We start from the raw sequence: 26,330 nt of genomic DNA on the forward strand, positions 1-26,330 counted from the left end.
CACTTGAGCTCAGGAGTTTGAGACCAGCCTGGGCAACATGGCAAAAATGCAAATCCACAAAAAATCCAAAAATTAGCCGGCCATGGTGGCATGCGCCTGTAGTCCCAGCTGCTTGGGAGACTGAGGCACAAGAATTGCTTGTGCCAGGAAGGCAGAGGTTGCAGTGAGCCGAGATTGCACCATTGCACTCCAGCCTGGGTGATGGGAGTGAAACCCTCTCTCTCTCTCTCTCTCTCTCTCTCTAAATACATACATACATACATATATATATATATATATATATATATATATATATATTTACCTTTCTAACATTGCAGGGAGTGACCTTTCTTTTTCATTCAGTCTCAGTTATGTGTCCAAAGCATTGGTATATGTTTTGGTTTAGTTTTTAATTTGCAAGCTCCATGTAAGACTACAGTGGGTTTTTTGTCAGATGCCTCCTTATTTATGAGTTGGAGTGAAGACAGGGAGAGTATTGACCTCATTCTTCCTGGAGATCTTTTTTGTTTTCCAAGGAGTTTGGTGTTGTATTTTATAGGATTTTCTAGATTATATGTATAACATCTTGACTCCACTCAAATGCCCAAGAACCCATACATTTTGGTGGCAGCATGACTTTCAAGAGGAGTTGCTTCTCTTGCTTAGTACAAAGTGTCCATGGATCAGAATGTGATTAAACAAGTCAAGTCAGGTGACTTGTCACTGAGGGTTTGTATTGGTTGCAAGTACCAGAAATGTGCCTGTGCCGATTGGGGAATCAGGATATTAGTCAAAGGAAAGGAAAACCTGTTCAACAATTTTTCTTGCTTTTCATGTGCTGCAGAGAAAAGGCTAAATCCCATCTGGTGCACACTATTGTGGGAATCTTATACTTTAGATTCATAAACACAGTATGTTCAGATTTTCTAGATTTGGCATTTGCTTGAATGTGTTCGGTGTGTATTTTATACTGAGTGTCAAATTTCTTGCCTTTTGACGATAGCTGACTTTTAGTTGACTAAAAAAGTAGTAGTCATAGTTAGGTTTACCATCTGTGGCTATCACAGGGTTCACATGGGCATCATTGTCCAACCAAAGTTGCTTCTGAAGTTCTGCCATACAGTCTTGGCTCTCATGAACACTTGTCCTAGTTTTTACCGTTGTCCTGGAAGAATTACTTTCATGAGTGTCTGGGTTTGGAGGAAAAATTGTATGGCTCCTATGGATATGTCTCAAAGTATTCTAGAAAGCAAGTTGTTCCCATTGTGCAGTTATTGCTTTGACATCTGGCCTTCCTTACTTACCTCTGCTACAGAAAGAATCCAGAATGACTTGTAAGGCTGGTAAACCCAGTGATTCTTGGAATACTTTTTCAAGAATGCTCCTCCAGGAATGCTCTTGGAGTCTCACTCTGTAGCCCAAGCTGGAGTGCAGTCGTGTGATCCTGGCTCACTGCAACCTCCGCCCCCTGGGCTCAAGGGATTCTCATGCTTCAGCCTCCTGAAAAGCTGGAATTATAGGTGCCCGCCACAACGCCTGGCTAAGTTTTTGTATTTTACTAGAGACGGGGTTTCACCATGTTGCCCAGGGTGGTCTCGAACTCCTGAGCTCAGGCGATGTGCCCGCCTTGGCCTCCCAAAGTGCTGGGATTACAGGCATCAGCCACTGCACCCGGCCTGAAAACACATTTTCTTAATGGGACTAAACTTTTCTAGCTGAATTGATCTATTTTAAAACTTGCCAATGAAAGCTCCTTAGTAGTATCTGCTAATTAAATGCAGTTTTTATACCTAACGGACCTTTTAAAGAATGTGTGCACTTTGCAAACCCCATTGCTTCTTGCCGTATCTGAGCACTTGCCACCTGGTGGTAAGGAGACCATTCCATCTCCTTCGCTATATGGTAGCACCTGGAAGTCAGGGATCATTGCTGACTTATCTTGCCTCCCAACATTGATCATGCAGTAGGTGTGGATGAGAAAGAGGGAGATAAAGGAAGAAAGGGGGCTGTGAATAAACGCTGTTGCTTTCTGCTTCCTTTTTAGGAGTTAAAAGTCTCTTCAGCTACCTGTTTAGGAGTATGAAAGCAAATCTTTTAGGAAATGGCCTCTGCAGTTTTCCAAATATGACAAATCATTTAGTTTCCTAAGCTTGTTACTCTACAGTGGGACTTCTCAACCTCTGCACTGTTGATATTGTGGCCTGGATGATTGTTGTGTGGCCTGCCCTGTGCATTATAGGGTGTTTAGTTAGCAGCAGCATCCTTGGTCTCTGCCCACTAGATGCCAGTAGTGCACCCCATCCCCAGCTGTGACAACAAAAATGTCTGCAGGCATTGCCAAGTGTGCCCTGGAGGCAAAATAGCCGCCCCCTAATTGAGATTGAGAACCGCTGCTGCATAGGAGCTCCTGTCTGGGACAAATGCCGACCAGAGAAACCGGCAAGTAATAGAAATGTGGCTTTGGAAGGGAACTTAGAAATCATCTGGAATGTTGTATCCTGGAGAATTCCTCGCCCCACACCAGCGCCAGCACCCCTCCCCAACCCCGTACACCACCTCCACCTTTATACTTATGCTTTATACCTGCAGAACTATAACCTAAGGGAAGGAATGAATATAAAAAAGAAAAAAATACAACTATATGAGGTAATACTGTTTAGGGCTTGTAGGGTTATTTGTTTTAAGTTTGCTTACAGATCATGAACATGTGTCTACTTTCAGGTTACTCAAAATAAGAAAGCATAAGCTTATAGAAATAGGTCAGGGAGAAAAACACAGAAAAACTGATGTGCAGCACTACTAAAAAAGAATTCAAGGTGTATGTTGAACATTTTTCAGATTAAAAAGAACTCACTGGAATGTGGCTGGATTGCTAGTATCGCCCTGTGGAGCTATCTGGGCTTCATATGAGGCTATTCTAAGTACATGCATCAAAAAAGAGATATAGAAGAGTATTTAAAGTAATGATAATTGGCCTTTTTCAAAAAATGACTTGCTTTCTAAACCTGAAAAATAGCCATCATGATACTGGAGAAATAGCTGAGATATTAATATTTCCTCTGTAGATTGTTTTGTTTTATAAGGGCATTTTGTGTCTTACTAAGAAATCTCACATAAAAGTAAGAACACCAAATTAAATATTAGCTCTTGTGGTTATTTTAAGACTCATCTCAATAACCAAGAGAATTTGGTTCTCACACTTTGTACCTTTTGATTGTAAACAGCTTTAAACAGGTTTATGTTGTACTTCATCAAAAATTATAGAGGATCTGCAGACTGAGACGCATTGGGACTGAAATTAGGCAATTCAGAGTTTCTCATGCATGTAAGCTGCTTTTATTTTGATCCCTATCATTCTTAGTCTGTCTTTTCAAATATTCTACTGGAAGGACTGTTGTGAGTTGAGGGCAAAGGAGAAAATGGCAGGATCTCGAGCCACCAGGCCTCACAATACCTGCTCTTTGAGGTAGAGTAAAAGCTAACTGATGAATGTTTTCCAGAATAATATTTAGATTTAGTCTGGTGTTTTGTTTTTTTTTTTCTTGTTTTGTTTGCTTTGGTTTAAGCTCAATACAGTCACATCTGAATTTACACAACAAAAATGTTTCCGAAAAGTTGTGGATGAATCCATTTTTAATAAGCCAAGTACTATAAAAAGCATCAGAAGAACTTGTTAACTGAACTTATCCTAATGTTCTGATCACCTGTTTCTTTTAATAGACATAGAGGTTGCAACAATGCTTTGATTAGTTCCTTTTTGGAAGCTGGCTTTTGTTGGGGGGAGGGTTTTTGTTTCTTGTATCTTAAACTTGACACCTTGATTCTCATTGAAAAAACTTTCAACCATGTATGGTTGGTGATTTGTTGAAATTTATAACTGAAAATCTGCCACTCTGCTTTTAGTATTTGAAATGCCTTGGCAGGGAGACGTTTTTCTCAGAACAGATCTTTTGGAGGACCTCAGGAAGTTAATTATTCTGGCAAGAAGTTCTTTTTGAACTTTTTTGGATCATTATGATATTATGCTAATTTATCTAAAAAATGGATTCTAAGTTGAATAACTGTATAGTCCTGGCAGATAAGAGCATGTCAGATGTCTTGGCACAGTTTGGGGACAGAGGGGACTTTCCCACTTCTTTATGTAATCCACCATCATCATGTGGGAGTTTTATGAAATTTCTTCTGTTATACAGAAATACTTAGCTTTTTATGCCGTATGTGCTGCTTAGTGAAAACAAGCTCTGTGTATGTCTGTATATGTTTAAATGAAATGAAAAAGAGAAGTGAAATCCAAGAAATTTCTGGTTTGCAGTGGTGATTATTTTTAGCCACGTTCATGTGTTTTAAACAATCCCTTTTAGGTCTGTTGAATGTAGCTTGGAACAGAACGTCCCATAGAAATGATAGTATAGTACACATGGTGGCAAAGTTTCCATATTAGCCCTCAAAGATTATTTAACTCATCATATACTCACACGCTTTGCTGTACAAGGGGCAATGATGTATAGCATATAAAAACACTGTTTAATGATACTCAACCTACAGCAACTTTCAATACTAAGAATGAAATAAAATTGAAAAATTGTAAAAATGCATAAGGATAAATTTTGTTTCTCTGAAAAGGTTGCTTTTGAGGAAAAGTAGTTTTAAAGAGACTTGGTGGTGTGGTAGAAGAACTCCCAGCAGACCTGAAGATGTAGCAGATGTATAGCAGTTTGGGCATCTTGGACAAGTAAATCATACTCGCAAGCCTCAGTTTCTTTTAATGTCATGGGGATAGTTGTGTGGATCAGAGCAGAATTTGTGTGAAGGTGATTTGCAAACTGTAAAGTCCTATGCAAATATACAATATATGTTCTGGTTCTTTTCTTAATTATGAAAATCTTGTATCCTGGCCTTTCTTTTTCTTGACACTCATATATTAGTAACAAAAATCTTTATGCTTAGCAACAATTAGTAAGGTCCTATTTCGCTCACAAATACAATAAATGCATGTTATTTTGACCTACATGGATGATAGAAACATTTGCTTTTTTGTGACAGCCTATTGGAACTTCCAAAGTCTCTCTCTCTCTCTCTCTCTCTCGTTTTTCTAGTCTCTAAACCTCTCTTGTTTTTTCTTTGTCTATCTTTCTGAACCACCCTCTCAAGTTTCAGGTTATACAACAGAGCTCATACTCCAAGCCCTGGCCTCTCTCTGACCTTGTGCCTCTGGCCTGGGACAAGCTTCACACTGCCAGACCCTGCAGCTGACCCTTTGTATCTCCTAGTAGTCTGAGCAGCATTCATTTGCTCAAGGTCTCACCAGAGACCAAACAGAGGCAGCCTCTCTGGAGAGACCATGGCCTCCCAACAGTATTTTTGATGTCAGTGGCCTAGCCTTAGGCCCCGAAGCCAGGAACTAGATGTGATAGGGGCCAAATCCCCCAAACCCGAGGAGCTTTTCTGGTAGAAAATGTGTTATGAAAAAAAGGGGGACTCAGTGGCCATTGCAGACCAAAGCCTCATTCATTGAGGTGGGGTAGGGGTTGCTGGGGACTACAATTCAGAGTTATATATGTAACAGAGTTATGCATATAATTCAGCAAACAAAGAGGCAAGTTGAAAAGGGTTTATTAAAGTATTAATGTTTGTGTCAAATGTATAAAATTCAGGAAACAGGCAGAGCAGTAACATTTAATGTTGGAAGAGGACTTAGAGATACAAAAAATAGAGTTTATTCATTCTGGAGCAGAGAAATCTTAAGCCGGATAGGTTAACTGATTTGCAAGTGTCTCCTGCCTTCCAATCCTGCATCCTTAAGGATATCCTTAAGATGATACATCTGGGTTTTGCGATGCTCTGTTCTCTGGGTATGGTTAGCAGTGATTTTGCATAACTATGTGCTGAGACCCTAGGATCTAACAAACTATAAAGGTTAGAAATGAAATATGAGGTAGCCTACTATATCAGCCACCTCTGATTCCCTTCTCCCACCACAGGGAGAATTAGATTGACCGGCTGATCGATTGCTTGATTGAGACAGGATCTTGCTCTGTCACCCAAGCTAGCCTGCAGTGATCTCCACTCACTGCAGCCTCGACCTCCTGGGCTCAAGTGATCTTCCCACCTCAGTCTCCTGAGTAGCTGGCACTACATGTGCACACCACAGTGCCCAGCTAATTTTTTGTATGTTTTGTAGAGACAGGATTTTGCCATGTTGCCCAGGCTGGCCTTGAACTCCTGGGCTCAAGCTATCCTGCCTTGGCCTCTCAAAGTGCTGGGATGACAGATGTGAGCCACTGTGCCTGGCCAGTAATATGTATTAAGCAAGGTAATTTGTAGGAGCTTAGAGAGAACCAGCAATATGACACAGTTTCTGCTCTTTTGGGGCTTACAATACAGTATTATATCATCAGAGGGGGTCCATTCTGAACCATACCTTGAATTAGGCATTAGCATACTAGATTCTAATTTTGTTTCTTCCATTGAATTTCTAACGTGGACCCTGGTTAAGTCTAAGAGATCATTTAAATCGTGGGCCTCAGTTTTTTAATTCATAAAATGAGAATATTGACATGGGCCTCAGTTTTTTTATTCATAAAATGAGAATATTGAATCTTGAAACCCTGTTATTTTTACATTCTGTGTACAGAAGTCTCATGGTACTATCTTTAATTTTACTTATCAGATTTTGAATCTCTAGTGCTCTTTTTATTTCAAGATATTCTTAGCCAAGCTATAAAATCAAACTAATTTATATGCTGTTATGACAGGCAACTTAGCAATTCATATAACCACAGGCTAGAGAAAGTTTGGACATATATAATGGTTCATTTCTTCAATTTTAAGGCAGAACTACATCCCAAGCTTATGTAAAATAATTTGAATTATTATATATTCCCATAGTTCTGCCTAAAATAAAATATAACTGTTTTTGAAAATTCAAAGACTTAGAAAGTAAATTAGAGGATTGTTTATTATAAAAGAACTTTGGACCCTACAAAGGAATTTAACCACAGTTTTCTTTTCTTTGTTAATAGAGTCTCACTGTGTTGCCCAGATTGGTCTTGAACTCCTGGCCTCAAGTGATCCTCTTTCCTTGCCCTCCCAAAGTGCTGGGATTACAGGCTTGAGTCACCACTCCCAGCCAACAGAATTCTTTTCAATAGTGAGTTCCTCTAGTGCACTGAAAATGTAATATGATTTGCAGATGTTTAGTTTATGTACACCAGAAAGAAATAGTTACGTATATTTACAGTTCATGGTTCTCTGCAGCAGCGCTGAGTGTATGCCAGATATGCTTTCCGTTAACTAATTGTAGGGATTTTCTGTGGGTTGAGAGTTTTCTTGCTGTTGTGTTGGAATTTTACTGACCTATCTTTCCTCCCTCTCCATGTTCTTCCCAGTAGTTCAAATAGCATTCATATGTAAAATGACTGGTTAAAATATGGGAGATCATCTCTGGCTGTTGGAGAAGTCACCCATTTAGGGGATCAACCTGTGACTGAGGAGGCAGGACACTTTCTGTAGTGGGAGGAACATGGGCCACATACAAACAGATTTAGTTCAAATGCCAGTGCTACCTCTCCCTTGCATTAAGCAAGTTACTGAAACCTTCAGAATCTAGTTTTCATCTGTAATATAGGAATAATGATGATAATGCTTATATCACCAGGGAATTTGTCTTTCTGAAAGGGCTAGCACACAGTAGGTACTCAATGCAAGTTAGCTTTTGCCCTTGCCTTCAAATCCAGGGAACACATGGCAGCAACAAGATTGTAGCCCTGGGACTTGCTATGTCTGCAGCCTCTTTAAGGTGTTAGGCAGACAGGATGTAAGCACTAGAAAGATTCAGTATGGTATCACCGGCTGTAGTGGTTCAGCCCTTGGCCTCTGTAGCCCAAGAGCCAGTGTTCGGGTCTACTAACTCTGTGCTCTTGAAATGTCTCCTACTTTTAAGTCAGTTTCCTTATCTGTAAACTGAGACTAATGGCATTTACCTAATTGGGTCATTGGAGATCAAGTACCTTAATTGATATAAAGTGCTTAGAACAGTCCCTGGGAGGTGGTATTTTGCTCCAGTCTGTTATAGGGAGGATCATTTTGTTGTTAGAGTTCAGTGAAGACCGTTTTTTAAAATCGTGTGGAATGACTATAGGCATTATAAAGACAACTGAAGAAGCTCTTGTTTCTGAACAGTACTTGGCCAGTTTCTTTAACAGGAGCTGGCTTTGCTTTTAGAAGCCTGCCCCAGAGTCTTCCATCTCTTCCACTCTCCCTGCACGTCCGCTCTGTATGGCTTTTGTTATTAATGTGGAGCAGTTGAAGTCACTGACTTGGGTGCAGGCCAGGCCAGCATTACTGAGGTCATATATTACTTTCCTAGACTCTAGTCATGAACAGGATGTTGGAAGTCAGAGGTACAGAGAAGCTGCCTTTTTAGGCCGCTCACATGAAAGGTGTGTTTGCTTTCCTCATCATTTTTATACTAATAGATTGGAATCTTATTCAGTATCTTGGTAGCATTTTTTTCTTTTACTCTACAACCTTTATGCCGCCAGGCTGTCATTTGGCTTATTCTTTGGTTAGACAGACTAATGCTGTTTTGTTATGCACTTTCTTCATTGTTATTTCATTGTTGAAACATCTCTTCCTCGGTTAACTAAATATTTATTTAAGGCAGGTAGAATTTCTCAGTGGAGCTGTATATTTGTTTAGGTATTATAGATATATTCTAAAACATTTAGGGATTATTCAGTCTGTATATTTTTTTCTCTTGGAAATGAAATAGTATTGTGGAGAAAGTATTCATTGAAATAACAAGTGAAAGTGTGTTTCCCTCAGGAATAGTGTAAAAAGAACTTGCTTTTATTTTCTGCTTTGCTTTCGTATTTGGGACTTGGGGAAACTATGCTTTTGTTATTTTGGAAAAGCAATGGAATTTTATCAGACATTTTCCTGAAACTCCCTACTTTCTCTTTTTCCTGAAATACTACCTTCAAAGTCCTGTTTTGCTCTGTTAGGAGGTTCCATCATTCAAAAAGTGAAAGAGCTTGGTTAGTTTAGGTTATTTTGTTGATCTGTTGGCTTTAAAGAAAGAAGAGACTGTCAGAGAAAGTCTGAGAAACAACACTTGGAGGATCATATGACCAATAGTGTGAAGCTGAGGACACTGATTTGTTAGCTTGAGCAGTTAAGACTTTTTTTTTTTTTCAATGTCTGCAAGTAAATACGTGGCCTCAGACCCTGTTATGCTTTATGATGGGTGAGAGTGCAGAGAAAGTAACATTCTCCAGGTTTAAACTTTATTCTGACTCTGTTCCCTAATCGTGAGGATTTTTATGTTTTTTGTAACTGCTGTTGTGAAATAGAAACTGATTTCTAGTTGACTTTGGCTATTACTAAATTGTGACATGCATGCACTTCTTTTTAATTTAACAGTTGTTTTCTGCTGTTTTCTCAGTTTGAAAGTAGTAATTATGAATAAGAATTCCTAGAAATATTCTTCTTCCATAATGATATGTCACAGATGTTTGAGTGCTACACACACTCTCCTTTCCATTTTTAAGTCAATTTAGTGGAGATAAAATGTAGATAATAGCTGTGTGTTGTAATGACTCTGGCCCACTCCCCAGAGGCTCTGTATTTCCATATGTTATGGGACCCCTCTGATCTTTCTGAAATGGCCACCATCAGATCATTGAGACTTGACATGCAGTTTAAAATGTGTGTTTCTGAGATTTCTATATATGATTTGGACACAGAATAACTTGTGCTGTTTCCAAAACCACATTCTTTGTCCTCTTATAGAACCCAATGAAAGGAGGAAGCTGTGCCTTAAATGTCATGTTCTTTATGCTTAGTTCCTTTAAAAATGTATACTTTTATCATTTGTTATAGTAGAAGATTTTGAAAATTCTGAAGTGTAAGAAAAGAAAAATTACTTGTAACTCTACTACTCAGAGAAAAACTGCTGTTAAAATATTAAGGTATTTACTTCCAGACTGATTTTTCTATACATATTTATATAGCTATATATAGTTATTCTTTTGTAAGAGTGACTATAAACTGTTTTGAAACTGGCTTTTTTAACATAACAATATATGTGAGCACATTTTCCACATCCCCAAATATTTTTGAAAAATATTTCTTTTAAATATCTGCATAGTTTCGTACCCATTATAATTTGGCTCTGGAAGAAGTTCAAGATATGCCAAATAGTCTTGGCACAATGGCTCACACCTGTAATTCTGACACTTTTGGGGGCCGAGGTAGGAGGATCACTTGAGGCCAGGAGTTCGAGACCAGCTTGGTCAACCTAGCGAGAGCTATTTCCACAAAAAAGTGAAAAAACTACCCGGGCGTGGTAACACTCCCATAGTCCTAGCTACTTAGGAGGCTGAGGTCGAAGGATTGCTTGAGCCCAGGAGTTTGAGGCTGCAGTGAGCTATGGTCGCACCACTGCACTCCAGCCTGGGTGACAGAGCAAGACCTTGTCTCTAAAAAGAAAAAAAAAAGATATGTGAAATTAAAAAGTCCACTTTGGTGATAAGGTCTTCCTTCTAAATTATAGAAATAATTGGCTTAAAAGGGAAATTGAGAACATGCTAACTTTGTGCTTTATTCAAGATAGACTTGTTTATTCTTTGCTGCATTTCTATAACAAAACATTTTCTTCAGTTGTATAATCCTTGGTATAGCAATAACTAGTTATAATAATTAATTTTTAATTAGCTGTTCATGAAGTTTTCAAAACATCAACTTTTATCGCATTAAAAAAGTGAAATAATTTTGAAACATTTCTTTCCTTTAAATTTGAAGTAAGGTTAAAGTTTTTGCAACTAAATTTGGGGTTCATCTACCATGGTAAGTTGGTGCTATTGGCTGTGCTATAATTTCAGGGTGAACTTGACTTTCCTTGAGTTTCCAGGCTGTACAGGACAGGAAAGGCTGTGGCCGTCAGGGAAATGGAGCCAGATGGTCCTCATGATCGATGCCAAGCTCCCAACAGAGACAAATGCTACACCTGACAGACTAGGGGCAACAGCACATGTTAGGGTGATTGCTCACCCTTTCCTGGAGAGGGGAGAGCTCTTCCCTTCTGCTGGTGTATTTTGCAGCTAGTTTTTGCAGGCTCTGTTCAGTCTGGTGTAGCAAGTGTCCAGGCAGTTAACTTCTAATGGGCAGTGAAGGAGGAGGTGATGGCAGTAGCTGGGGCCGAGTTGGCAGCTAGTAGGGCTGTCTGATGAAATGCACATTTTGGCATCCTTGAAGTCTTTCAAAGGAATCTGACTAAGTCACTTAACCTTGTGTCATTTTGGTTTACTTGGCTTTTAAAGGGTAGTGGTAATTAAACCAATGGGAGCCATTAGTTAGTAGATCTTAGTGGCAATTTTCAGTTTAAAAATGGAAACCTACAGTCACAGAGCCATTGACTTGTAATAACACAGTGGCTTGTCCTTGACCCGAGGGAGTTGATTTGGGGAAATGAACATATCTGAGAGTCCTGTGTCCTGAGTTTATATATCAGCATAGCTACTTAGGAGCAGTATCACTTTGGGCGTATTTCTTAACCTCTCTGAATCTCCTCTGTAAAAATAATCATAATTCTTCAAAACATAAGTGAGAGCTTATATTTTATATAAGTATGTGGCACAGTTATTAGTTCCTCACTAGATATTAATTAGTTCCTATGAAAATGATAGATTAGTGCCAAGTCATCTGACCTCCCTGTGTAGGCTTATTATTGATCACTGGGGGTCTGTAGCCCTGGAACAGTGTTTTCTTTTTTGAATTAATTACAGCCTCATGTACTGAGCTAAACTTGAATATGCAAATCTTTATGAAAAGATGCCCAAAATACAGTGACTTAAACAAGTTAAGAGGTTGTTGGTGCTTTCCTCCTCTCAGAAGAGCTCAAGGGATCCATACTGATTCAGGACTAGCATGGTACCTCAATAGAAAAATTCCTTCCTCTTGTTTCTCTGCCATCTTGAGAGAGTTGCCCTCATCTTCACAGTCAAAGACGGCTCACCGTGATCTCATTTCAGCCCAAGGGAAAGGAGATGATCTACAAGTTGTACAGATCATTTTCATTTACATCCTATTAGCCAGAACATGACCACAGCAAGCTTCAAGGGAGGCTGGGAAATAAAATGTTAGCCAGCAGACACCCTGCTAGAGCTTCTGTTACTATAGAACAAGATCAGCAAACAGTGGCCTGAGTGCCAAGTCAGCCAGCCAGAAATTATTTACAAATTAAGTATAGTTTGTAAATAAAAGTGTATTGGCCGGTTATGGTAGCTCATGCCTGTAACCCCAGCTCTTGGGGAGGTCAAGGCAGGAGGATAGCTTGAGCCCAGGAGTTCAAGACAAGCCGGAGCAACATGGTGAAACCCTGTTTATACAAAAAATTTTAAAAAAACTAACCAGGCGTGGCTGTGCGCACCTGTCGTCCCAGCTACTTGGGAGACTGAGATGGGAGGATCAGTTTAGCCCAGGAGGTCAAGACTGCAGTGAGCCATGATCACGCCACTGCACTCCAGCCTGGGCAACAGAGTGATAAATAAATAAAAATTAAAGTGTATTGGAACACAGATGTGCCCATTTGTTTATAAATTACCTGCTTTCACATGACAATGGAAGAATTGAGTATCCAAAATGCATGGGACCAGAAGTATTTCTGATTTCAGATTTTTTTGGGATTTTGGAATATTTGTGAATACATAATGAGATACCTTGGAGAAGAGAGTAAAGTCTAATATGAAATTTATGTTTCATGTACACCATATGCATAGCCTGAAGGCAATTTTATATAAATAATATTTTTTATTTTTAAGACAGAGTCCTATTCTGTCGCCCAGGCTGGAGTGGCAGTGGTGTGATCATGGTTCACTGTAGCTTTGACCTCTTGGGCACAAGTGATTCTCCCACTTCAGCCTCCCCAGTAGCTGGGACTAAAGGCATGCACTACCATGCCCAACTAATTTTTTTATTTTTTATAGGGATGAAGTCTTGCTACATTGCCCAGGCTAGTTTCAAACTTCTGGGCTCAAGCAATCCATCTACCTCACCTTCCCAAAATGCTAGGTTTACAGGCATGAGCCACTGCGCCTGGCCCAATTTTATACAATATTTTAAATAATTTTGTATATGAAACAAATTTTGATTGTGTTTTGACTGCAACCTGTCAAATGAAGTCAGGTATGTGAATTCTCATTTGTAGTGTTGTGTCAGTGCCCAGAAAGTGTCAGATTTTAGAAGATTTTGGATTTTCAGATTAGTAATACACAACATGTAGTTGCTGCAGAGATCATATGGCCTGCAAAACCTAAAGTATTTATTATCTTGCCCTTTACAGAAGATTTTTTTGTTGATATCTACTGTAGACAATGGGGAAATGGACATGGGAGGAGCAACTGGTAGTCTCTGCCACAGTAAAGGGAATGATAAGAAGGGTGAATCACTGCCTTGGAAATGTAGAGTTAGAACTTTGTACTTAGGCATACTAGTGGCCCATGGGGCAGTGAGTTGGTATGCAGGTGATTGGTTTTTTGTTGTTGTTGTTTGTTTGTTTGTTTGTTTGAGACAGAGTTTCGCTCTTTTTGCCCAGACTGGAATGCAATGATGCTATCTTGGCTCATCACAACCTCTGCCTCCTGGGTTCAAGCAATTCTCCTGCCTCAGCCTCCCAAGTAGCTGGGATTACAGGCATGCGCCACCACGCCCGGCTAATTTTGTGTTTTTAGTAGAGACAGGATTTCTCCATGTTGGTCAGGCTGGTCTCAAACTCCCAACCTCAGGTGATCTGCCTGCCTCGGACTCCCAAAGCACTGGGATAACAGGCGTGAGCCACCATGCCTGGCAAGTGATTGTTGAAGAAGCAATGTTCAGGGACAGATTTGAGGAGCCAGGCATGAAGTAGCCTGGTGGAGGTAAAGGGAAGAAGGCACAAAAGGCTGCTTACTGACGTGAGCTTCCATCTTTAAAGTGGAGCATCCTAACTCCTGGACTTTTCCCTCTTCCTGCAGCTCACTGCTCTGTCTTGCATTCGATTCTTGCTTATCAGCAGTGCCACCCCTGTAGGTCAGACTCTTTCCTCCCATTGACTTCTTACGGGTCTCCCTGCCTGGACATTCACCCTCCTCCACAGTCACCTCCTCTAAGTGTGGCTCTTACATTAGTCCCATCTCAAGAACTTCCAAGGAGTCCCTGTTACCTACTCAGTAAAGCCAAGCCCCTAAGGTCCTCCCGCTCCTTGATCCTGATCTTGATCCTATCCTGTCTTCCTTCACAGTCTTACACACGCCCTAGATTCCAGCCCAACAGAAACACCTTGTGCCTGCGCTGTACTTTGCCACCACCATGTATTTGCTGTTGTCTCCTTGCTTCTGTCCAAAGGGTTTGGGGATTTGGGACTATGGCTTAGCACATGGTAGAACATTCATGGCTGGACAGAGGGGGTTTCTGACTTTGTTTTGGCATCTCTCAACATCTGTATTTCCCTCTCCAGCCCCTACCCCCTTCCCTTACAACCTAAGGATAAGTGCTCCCTTTTTGAATGCTCCCTTTTTTAATTATACCAAGTACTATATATAACTCCCAAGGCACTTACTGCTTTCTGTGTGGGATTGTAGTTATTCCATGTATGTTTCTAATCTTCTTGCAGAGAAAGAATCTGAGGCCAAGTCCAGATCTGACTGATCAGTTTCATCTAGTAGGTGCCTAGTGGCTATTTTGTTGATCAGTGTTGCAATGATGGTGTCTACAAACAGTGCTACCTACAATTTAGTGTGTTTCACTAAAAATGTAACTTAACACCTGGAGGAATTTTAGTGCAAATGCAAATAGAGGTTTTTTTGTGTGTGCGAGACAGAGTCTCACTCTGTCGCCCAGGCTGGAGAGCAGTGGAGCGATCTCGGCTCACTGCAACCTCCACCTCCCAGGTTCAAGGAATTCTCCTGCCTCAGCTTCCCGAGTAGCTGGCATTACAGACGTGCGTCACCATGCCCAGCTAATTTTTGTATTTTTGGTAGAGATGGGGCTTCACCATGTTGGCCAGGCTAGTCTCGAACTCCCGACCTCAGGTGATCCACCCACCTCCACCTCCCAAAGTTCTGGGATTATAGGCATGAGTCACTGCGCCCGGCCTAGAGTTCTAATAATTGTGTTGAAAATAAATGCCACTTAAGATCTTAAAAACACCAATTTTTAGGTAGTTTTTAGCAGAAAAGAAAAAAAAATCTATTTAACTGTTTTCTTCAGACCTGAAGCAGTATTTAAATACATTCATATTTAGAAGTTTTAAACAGTTCCTTGAAAAGCCAAGGCTGAGCCAGAAATCAGGCAGAGCTTTTGCAAGGCATAAGGAGGAGCATGTGGGCAGAACCCCCTGTGAGTGCAAGAGCTGGGCCACCTGCAGGAAAACTGCCCAGTCCACTCTGCAGAGAAGGATTGGAGCATTTTCTACACCAGCCTGCCAGGGACACACCTGACTGCACAAAGATCTGTCTAAAATCACTCACATTATACTCACAGAAGGTGGTATTTTCACAGCTTCATCTTTCCGCAGTTGGTAATCAAATGTAAGAAGAGCTTTTATTTTTATAGGAATGATTTAGCTTATGGAGTACCAATCTCATCCTTTTCCTTCCTCTGTCTTTTTAACCAAGCATAGAATGAGGAGACCAATATATATAATCAAATACTTGCTTATGCTGGAAAAGAATTTATGTCATTCACTCATCTCCTTTTAATTAAAACCTAGTGAGATTGGCGGCAATGTTGGGAAGCAGATGGATGAGCATGAATTTCAAATGTGTATTTAGAAAAATTGAAAGGATTGGTAGGAAAGATATTAAGTAGGCAGTGTGGTCGGGAGTTGAACCTGTGAGTTCAACAGCAGGCGCTTGTAGCATAAAATATAGTAGTGCTTCCAGACCCCTCTGACCTAGGGATGTCTAAGAGATAAGGAGGGAAAGTGCAGGGGTCTCTTTTCTTGTGGTTTATGCATTTTGAAGTTATTAAAGCATAAGACAATTTGTTCTGGAATTTTTACTCAAGCTTAAGATAAAAACTATGACCATTGTGTGAACATTACTGCTTCACCTCCCTCTCCTAACTCTACTTTTATTTACTATTCCATATCCAGTGTCTAGCAGTGTACTCATCAAACAGTAAGTGCTCAGTACATATTTGTTGAATGACTAAATAAGTGGATTCTGGCACTTAATTATAAGAGCTTTTGGGAAGATGAAAAGATTCTTAAGCAAAATGATTTTTTAAAGATGTAAAGACAAAAGAAGCTTATCTTCCAGTCCCGTTCCTCACTTGACTCTGCCAGCCCCCTTCAATACATGCCTCACTGGCACCTCTCCTAGATTTAGCTTTAAAAGTTTGGGAGGAGTGAAGGTGTGTGTCCTCATATTACTAAAAGAAGAACCCTAGTGTTGTGTAACAGTGTTTCACAGGCTCTTTCATAATAAACATAATATTAGACACAGCCAAAGTAAGTTCATTTTGAATTAATAATCCAGTATTTCATAGTGCTGGTTCGAGGTACAGATCTAGGCCTTGTGTGCAACAGAATAGAATTTTAGAAGTAGAGTAAAAAGTTTCATCCACTAAGCTGTTTCTCATTGGCCTGCAGTCTGATTTCTTTCAAAGTTTTGGAGTTTAACACAAATTTAGGTGTTCAGCTAATAATAAGATTAAGGGTGTTTGTGGGCAAACCAAATATAATTTATATCCTTTAATTTTGAGCTCATAATATTTCTGCTCTGGGTTTATAAGAGATACCACAGAAGAAAAATCTCAATTAGAGTGAGATAATTTGTAAAGTAATAAGTAGGGTTTTTTTTGTTTTTTTTTTAGGAAGCACACTAGTGTAGTGGTTAGGTTTTTGACTTTGCATCATAGAGACCTGCAGTTGATTATTTTACCAACCTCACTACTCTTTTGTCTCAACCCTCCAAATCTTTGTTTTTTCACCTGGAAACTGGGAATAGTAACAGTACTTTCCTCAGAGACTCATTAATAAGATAATTCATGTAAAACACCCAGAACAGTGCTACATAATAGTGTTCATACCAGTTATGATTAAGCCTATGCTGCTGGGCCAAAGAGCCCCCAAAATACAGTGAATTAAAGGGCATACAACTTTTTTTATATTGCTCATATAAAAGGGTAAGCATTCCAGGCTTGCAAAGAATCATGTTCTTTGCAGAAATTCAGGCACCCAGATTTCTTCCATCTTGTTGCTCCATGCTTCCTACATCTCAGGGTTCATCTACATAGTCAAAGATAGGTCGCAGGTATGTCTGTGTCCCAGCTTGAGGGGACAGGAAGAAGTGTGGAGGCAGCATGCGCGATGTCTTCATGCTCAGTCCTAGAGAAGGCACACATCATTGCCATGTACTTTGCATTGGGGAGAATTAAGTCACATGGCCGCCCGCATCTGGCTGCCAGAGAGGCTGAGTGGTATAATTTCTACCTGGATGACCATGTGCTCAGTTACAATTCATTCATTGTGGAAGAACAGAAGAACAGATTTGGGTGAGCAGGTAATGGTCTGCCCCACGGTGCTTAATAAATGCAACCATTATGTATTTATTTACAAATAACATTTCAAGTAACGGTCTAAATGTCTTTGTTCTGGGGAAGAGGAATCAAAGAGCTTCTGTAACACAGAATTTGTGCTACATAGCACATATCTCCCATAAGTGTTATTTTTATTTTTTGGAAGGGAGTCTTTTAAGTATTGAACTTCAAATCAAGGTAAACCTTGAGGGAGAAAAGAAAGAGTGGATAAAAAGCAGGAGAAGGAATGGGAATGTATTAAAAGGAATGAATGCTAATTAGCTATATGCTCTTCCTTCCTCTCAGCCAGCCATCTGGGCAACAAGAAAGGCTTACTACAGTTAGATAAATTTAACCCCTTCTCTGACCTGGCAAGGACAAAGTACACTGGCTTCTGAAGAAACTTTTTCTTGGGAGCAAGGTAGTTATTTCAAAGCACAGAAAAAGGCGGCGGGGGGCACAGAGAAGCACAGAGAAGCGGGGGCAGTTGCACAGGTAAAACATTCATCTTGGCTTTTCTTTTTAAAAGATAACTTTGTCCCACGTAAAGAGGAAAACTACATGGATATTCATTGAGATTATCTGATTTGTCACTGTTGCCAAAGAAAAAACAAAGGTAAAATACATGAGTTTCTGCATTCAGAAGAAAGTATTTCAGGTAAAAATTAACTATTAAGCAACTTTTCTCAACAGAAGAAATGCCCAAATTCTTAAGGACAGCCAAGTTGTGAGTTACAGAGCTAGTGTTATAACAGATATTTTTAAATACATATATGAATTACCTCCTTACGTTACTTTATTCTTGTGTTTTTAGCAACTGTTGAAAACAATTATAAGAAATGAAATAATGTCCTGAGCTGCCACATGGTATTTTTTAAAATCTGCGATTTTATTCTTGACAAGTAACATACACTACATGCTTTTGTGTGCAAGTAATGCTCAGATGTTTGATAACGGAGTGATCTTAAAGAGGAGGCATCTGTTTTTGTTTTTATAAGTAGTTCATTGCCTAACTACCGAAAATAGCTGCAGTTATTTTAAACAGATGGTCCCAAGTTAATAGGGAAGAAAGTAGAAGTGAGTCTATTTCCCCAGTTTTTATTTTTACCCCACAAAAATGGTAAAAATAATTAACAGTATATAATTTGAACAAATTCTATCAGAATGCTTTCTTCTAAGTTATTCTTTCTGAGAGAGGGGATTTGTCAATTGAAGTATTTGATGTGGTGGAGTTGAAAGCCAATATAAATTGCTTAAATTTCTACTTTCTGATAGCGTTCATCAAAATGATTGCTGCATTGTTGAAATAGAGCTTTTGATTTTTAAAAGACAATTAAATTGTGGTAAGATACATGAAACCTACCAAAACTTACTTCAAAAGTTTTGAAGTCTTAAGAGGGTGGTAAGTGGTGGTGGTGACATGTTAAGAGTAGGACCTTGCCAGATGACCAGAAAGAATATGGGTTGATGACATTAATATTTTTATGATTTCTGAATTCCTCAGGAGTCCTAAGTTAATAGTTAATAACCTACTCTTTAGTTTCTGACATTGAAGATAATGAATATTTTGATAATGCAACAACGAATTTGTATTTATAAGGGACTTTGAAGAAGAATGCATTTGTGTGGTATACAGATGCTGTTACTATACATCAGTTTCAGCAGATTACAATAGTACTTGGGCCCAACTACTATCGTATATAGCTATCCATCTGTAAAGAAGATGGATATCTGAGGTTTTTTACTTCTGAAATACTAGGCTGTTAAAGCTTACTGAGATTTTTACTTTCTATTAGTGATAGCAGTACCTTTTTCATGTCTATGGGCTATATTTCCATGTATATGTCCACAGAGTACCTGCAGTTCTTTGATTTTGATTTTTGCATTTTCTTTACTGTTTCATGTGGACTATGGGCTGTAAGCTGCTTACATTGAATCTTTCAGTTTTGCTTCTGTCTGAATTTGTCTAGATGAAAAATACTAGACTGGCTCATATGAAATGATAAAATTGTAGACCAGGGTAGCAAACTATGGCCTGTGGGCCTGATACTGTTTAAGAAGGTTTTTCACATTTACAAAAGTTTTTTTTTAAAAAAAAAAAAAAGAAAAAAAAAAGAATATGAGACAGAAACCATGTGTGTAGCCTACAAAACCTAAAATATTTATGATCTGGCCCTTTACAAAAAGGTTTGCTGTCCTCTGTCATAGACAAATAGTACAGTGTTAAGTGATTAAGGGCACAGGCTCTGGGTGAGGCCAGACTACTAGGTTCAGATCCTGGCTTTACTATTTCCAGTATGACCTAGTCAAGTTACTTGATGTCTTTGTGACTCGTTTTCTCATCTATAAATGGGAATAAATTACAGCCTACCTCATAGGGCTGTGATGAGGATTAAATTAATGTATAAAGTGCATAGAACACTGTCTGGTACTTAATGAGTATTCAATAAATGTTAATAATTGTTATTGCATTGGAAAAAATCTTGAAAGATCATGTAAACTAATTTTGGCTTTCCAGTGGCGAGTGTCCGCATTATTAAAGACCATTTTTCTGATTTCTGCATCAAGAGTGGAGGGTCATTTTCTTTTTAATGGTGCCTGCTTTACCCAAAAAAGAAAAGAGAGGCCCATAGTCAAATGTAAAAAAATGCTTGAAAACATAAAAAACTGTAACCACAGCTGCTTTTTAAGAAAAGGACAATCAAAGCTCTTTGAATTAAATGACACTTAAAAAACAGCACAAAGATCCTTTTACATACTTAGGACAAGCATAAGAAGAAATAAAGTGGAAATAAAAGATGTGGAAGATAATGTTAGAAGGAAGGGGAAACAGGAATGAGAAAGGTAGTCAGCAGCTGGGTGCTGTGGCTCACACCTGTAATCCCAGCACTTTGGGAGGCCGAGGCAGGCAGATCAGGAGGTCAGGAGATCGAGACCATCCTGGCTAACACGGTGAAACCCTGTCTCTACTAAAAATACAAAAAATTAGCTGGGCATGGTGGCACGTGCCTGTAGTCCCAGCTACTCAGGAGGCTGAGTCAGGAGAGACACTTGAACCCGGGAGGTGGAGGTTGCAGTGAGCCGAGATCGTGCTACTGCACTCCATCCAGCCTGGGGGACAGAGTGAGACTCTGTCTCAAAACAAAACAAAAAAAAGGTAGTCAGCAGAAGAGGAGAAAGATTCGGATCAAAAGGGAAGCTGGAGGTTTTTCAAGGAAGTCCAGTGTTGACATCCCTCCTTCCCTTGGGAACCCACCTCAGTTAATCTGTGTGTCCAATTTAAATGCTTCCATTTGAATAAAGCCTGACTTGTTTATTTTCTATTGCAGAAATAAATTTTTATCATCAAGTAATATTAACTGAATATACATTATATGTAACTTGTGTTCCCTCAGAAAACTGATCACATGTATACAAAAGCATCATATTTTGTATCTTTATTTTTAGGTCAAGCAATTCTGTACCCCTTAGCCACTTAGTTTCATCATCATCATCAGACATTTTTTGGGTTCCTAAATATGTTTCTTCATGTTTAATACTTCTTTATTCTACTTGTTCTTTCAAGTAGGGAAAGGACAAACTTAATTATTTACAAAATGTAGACGATGGTTAAAAAACAGGAAAAAAATTTAATGGAGTGTAATTCATTCTCTCTTTTTCCTTCTTTTGTACTCAGGTTGTTTATTCTGTTGATGGATATTGGACTGGAGTGATGAGTGTTCTAGGATGGGTATTTGATGATGTCAGGGGACTCAAGTAATGGCTTTGCATGAAGATTACACAGTAAAGCTGCACATTGATTACCTCATCTTATTAGCTGATGGAGATGTTTGAGAGGACAAGATTGCAGGGCTTTCAAGCCTGTACAGCTACCAGGATTTGATCCTAAGAGCTTGATCATTGTCATTGCCCATAGGGACTGTGTTAAGAATAGTGGTGGTTTACTACTTAAACGCATGAGAGTGTTATAACAGTTCCCTATGTCTTTTGAATTGTTTAGATAAGGTTAGGACTTTCAGATCAACTTGAGTTTTAATTTTTAGCATTTATAGAATTCTAAAATTAATCCTGTTTGTTTTTGTCTTCCTCCACTAAAATTTAAGTTTGCTGAGGTAGACAGTTTTGTTTCTGGAACCACTATCCCTCCAGCGGCTAGAACAGTGGAACATGTTCAATAAATATTCAATAAATATTTTTGAATAAGTGAATGAATGAACAGGTTAAATGTAATCATTATTTTTAAATGAACTATCCTTTCCAGAGACATACAAATTGCCAGTTGATGGCATTTTTTATTTCTTTTTGTAAAAAGAGTATTTTAAAATTTGAATGAATTCTATTTAACAGATACACAGTTGAGTACATTAGAAGGGACCTTGAACACAAAATCCATGTTTTCGTGGATTAGTATTTTTGCAGCTTAAATGGTGAACGATAGGATTGTTAGATGCAAATAACTCTGGAAGTTAAAGACCTTTAGTTGTAACTCTCCCTAAAATGTTTGTGAGAGCTTGTAAAATGTTGTTCAATTTATTCTATTATAAAAGGGCATTATAATAAATATGAAGTTTTGAAACCATGTTCTTTTAAATGAGGTGAATTATAGAACTCTGTTATTAGCCATTATGCTGTGCCCCCTCTTTTAAAGCATATCCCTCCACATACCCTTTCTAAGGACTTGGGGGTAACAAAATGAGGAGTAAGTGAAGAAAGAAGAAGGCACAGCTTGTCGAGATTGATGGACCGCCCCCCGCCCCCGGGAGAGCAGCGTAGGAAATTGCAGGATGAAATTTGTGTGCCAGTCTTGTCAGCACCCATTCCTGTTGAAGGAGAAGGGCATATGGATGAGGTGGGGAGGATTCCAGCAGAGGGGACCCAGGAAAGGGGAGGGGGTGGGGACAACAGGAAGTGTAATGGGAGGCTTGGGGAAAGTTGAAGATCTGATAAAGGTAGTTGGTGAGGTGAAGAAAGGAGAATCCACTAAAACTTGACCCTAGGAGCATTCTCCGCCGAATGGCATGGGGTAGTGACCCTGACTCTGGACAAGGAGAGAAGCAAATGTACTCCTAGCCCTGCTTGGGACCTTAAGGAAAGACTCATCCATGGTCATGATAGTGTAAATGCTGTTTATTGGTTTTAAGCTCTTTAACTCACCCTTTGGAGTGAAAAACAATAGAAAGTTGAGCTGGTTACAGAACAGACTGTAAATGTTATAAACCTTGAAAATGTAAACTATAGATACAGCAGATGGAAATTAGGCAGTGGAAGGGCATGAGGAGAGATGGGGGGAAAGGATGAAAACTGATTGTTCCAAGGAGCTAGAAGATGCACTCTAAGACTGATTAAAAATAGCAGCTCGATCGTGTGGCTTAATGTCATTCTGGTTGAGGGACTGGAATGTGTGGTGCCACTATATTGGGATAAAGCAGGAAAGTGAGATGTCAAGACAGGACATCAGTAGATCTAAAAGAGGTAAGTCATATATAAGCATATTATTTGGAAATATGGGGTTTCTCTTTCAGTGTCCTGATAAGAGACTGGATTCAGCCCAGATGGTTCAAATGCATACTTTAATGAACGGACTACTTATGGTGTTATGGGCTGGTTTACATTCTTGGGGTTGAGGGACAGAGGAAGAAATAATAAATACTAATTTTAAAAACTGTACACAGGCTCATTGAGCACTGAGGCAGTGGAAGAGTGGCCACTGAAGGGTGCAGTGGTCAGGGATGTAAGGAGCCACTGCTGGAAGCACAGGGAATAAATGCTCCCACTTCTGCCCAAACACAGAGAAAGGCAGAGAGTGAGTGGGGGTTAGGTAAAGCAGAGAGGGGTAAGAGAAGAATAACCAGCAGGGAAGGTAGGTAGAACTTGGGGTGGGGTGATCGTGTTGCCTGATAAACTGTTCTGTACAGTTTGATAATCTCTTGCAGGGAGATGGAATATTTTAATGTAAATATTTGCATTTAGCACCTACTATTTCATCTAATGTGACAGGAGCTTGGTGGACTGGTAGTGACTTGAGCAAGATCTCTGCCCTCAAGTAGCTTATAGTCTGATTGGAAAGACAAGATGCTACCAAAACTAGCAAAAAACAAACAAAAAATATGATTACACATTGTGATTAATGCTGTAAGTTTAATTTCAGAGCACACAAAAAGGTTAATCCTGCTTATATAAACTTAATTCTTTAATAATGATACTGCAGGCATTTTTACAATATAGTTAATTATTTGGGAGTGGGAACAATTCTTTTGAGTAGCCCATTTTGCTCTCTTTAACTATAAATACACTACATGCTACAAATCAGATGTACAGATGAAACAGCTGCTGCTTCATTGTTTTGTTCCTGTTACTCATTTTAATAATTTGAACAGACTCCAAAACATTAAATTATATGTATAAACATACTTTAAGGATTATATCATAATGTTAGTGTATTTAAAACATAGTGGTGATGTCATTACCTAAATATAGTAAATTTTAAGAAAACAAATTATTTGAGCTGTTTTACCCTCTATAAATACTTTGGCAGCAAAACAGACAAGGGCTAAAAATCAACCCAAGCATCCATATCCAAGTATAGAGAGCTGTGAAATTCCCCCACTTTCTTCCTCCTGACATATGAACCTTGATAATTAAAATATATCTTTCCAAGGTCCCTGCATGAAATTTGACTTTTCTTGCCTTTCTAATGGAGATATGAGCAATGGCAGAGACAGGGAAAAGGACTTAGAAGCAGAAGAGTTTTATTCTGTCTTCCTTGGTACTTCCTGTGGCTGAAGGGTTTTGTCCAAAGGGAAAAGATAAATGAACAGAGGAAGATAGATGTAGGCTCATTCCTTATGCCTCCCATCTTCCGTAGCATTCACAGCAGTCTGAGAACAGACAAATTCACGTCCTGGGTTCCTATATCCTGAGCATTTGCTTATTAAAATAAACCTTTGAATACTTCATCTACTCCGATTCAGACTACTCTCTTTCCTCCATGAAAAAGCTGGTGAGGGTGTTATAAGCTGATACTATATACATGTAAGATGTAGTCATGAATCATTGGAAGCGCACTGCTTTTAGAACCTGCCAAAATTACCATACTAATGCACTTCTATGAAGGGTGTTAAAATGGTAATTAAGCAAATAAACTCTGCTTATTTTAGTACCTTTATTCATTTCAGAATATTTTTTGTATGGATCTCTCATTTGATTTTTACACAGTTTTTAGAAGCAGAATTTCTGCTGTTGCAGGGGAAGTTTTATATGTTCAAGTACTTAAATATGAGAGAAAATCTAGAATTGCCTCTACAAATCATTTTGTTTGTAATAATCATGAGTTACACATTCTGTTTGCTCTAGAAATCAAGAAACAGAATAGTGGATCATTTAAGGCCAGAAACTATATCCACTACTTGTATCTCCCTTTTGGGATGGTTTTCTGATGTTTTTTTCAGTGTGTGTCATTTGTATAACCCTGGCCGGCTGTCTTGAAAATATATGTCACTAATCATGGTAGGGGGTAGGTGGGTGAGGGGGTCATCTGATTGGTTGTTTACATAAATTAGTTGTAGTGTCTGTTATCTTCATATTTAAATAACTGTATATGTTAGTATAAAACTCTAGTATAAAATGGGCAGCTGGCCAGGTGCTGTGGCTCACATCTGTAATCCCAGCACTTTGGGAAGCTGAGGCAGGAGGATCGTTTGAGCTCAGGAGTTCGAGACCAACCTAGGCAACATGAGGAAACCTCATCTTTACAAGAAAAAAAAAATAAGTAAGTAAAATGGGCAGTTGGTTTAGAGGAGAGACAGACAAAACCCATACCCTTTCTAGATAGAAAGATCCCCATCTAGATGAGTGTGCTTTCTGATAGGAGTCACACAGCCATCACTGAACCATTGTGTCTTTTACTTTACCTGTTCTTTGATTTTGAAATACTGTGGAAATGAATTCTTAGATTTTCAGAGTTGTCTTTATGGAAATGATTTTGTTTTAGTTATTCACGTCTAGGACATCTGAAAACCAAAAGTAAAGTGGCCAGACCATGTCAGTCTAGAAACTAGCAGCCAGTAAATTGTCTTCTTAAATATTAAGAAAGCAATATACTACCTAGATGCAATCAAAGATGTCAGCTTTTCCTTAAAAGGCAATGATCAAAAGTCCAAAGGTGCACAAGGAAATAGTTAACCTACCTAAGTTGAAACAAAAGTTTTGGCTTTAGGACAAAAGGGTTTAATAGGAATTCACAAGTAACCTTTCTATTTTTGAGTGACTGATTTGCAGTTCAAACTACAGGTAACGGCTTTGTGCTTTGTGTTTTATATTGTTGTTGTGTTTTTGTTTGTTTTCCCACGTGTTGGCAGTGCTTGCCTTTTTTGAAATTTTCCCTGCTCATAAACACTCCACTAGGGGGCAGACAAAAGAATAGAGAAGAAAAGAAACCCATATCAATACACTGCATCCAGTATACATTTACATGACATGTTTGCTGCTCCTTCTCTATACTGTGGGGGAAGTCTTTCTGTTCATTCATCCTTCTTATAAGGGCACTCAAAGTGATTTTTAGCGGTCTTATTTTTACATTTAAAATATAAACATATTTCCACAAGTTAAATGGTAATTTTAAAATCATTGTCATAGTAATTTTTTATGGTTTTTCTGGTATGTCTACCAGTGAACCACTTAATAACGAACACTTAGTTGTGTATTGATGACTGTAATGATGATCCCTATAGGGTTTATCTTATGTGGAGCATTTGTTTACCCATCCACACTAAATTGAGTCTTGCTCTTTTTTT

General features: G+C 39.0%; 1 protein-coding gene across 7 annotated transcripts in view; it reads left to right on the top strand.

Moving 5' to 3' along the window:
- The window catches only part of GAB1 (GRB2 associated binding protein 1), a 136,398-nt gene that overhangs the window by 37,447 nt on the left and 72,621 nt on the right, over positions 1 to 26,330 (top strand). The window contains exon 1 of one of the 7 annotated variants that reach the window (XM_063809047.1): positions 335 to 7,129. The exons of 5 other annotated variants lie outside the window; for them this stretch is intronic. The gene's annotated coding sequence lies outside the window, so the exon portion shown is untranslated. Of the gene's footprint in view, positions 1 to 334; positions 7,130 to 7,155; positions 8,421 to 26,330 lie in introns of those variants that run through there. One more of the 7 variants, XM_009448346.5, reaches the window with a different exon arrangement.

The sequence above is a fragment of the Pan troglodytes genome, chromosome 3, assembly GCF_028858775.2.
Source record: "Pan troglodytes isolate AG18354 chromosome 3, NHGRI_mPanTro3-v2.0_pri, whole genome shotgun sequence".
Taxonomy (NCBI): Eukaryota; Metazoa; Chordata; class Mammalia; order Primates; family Hominidae; genus Pan; species Pan troglodytes.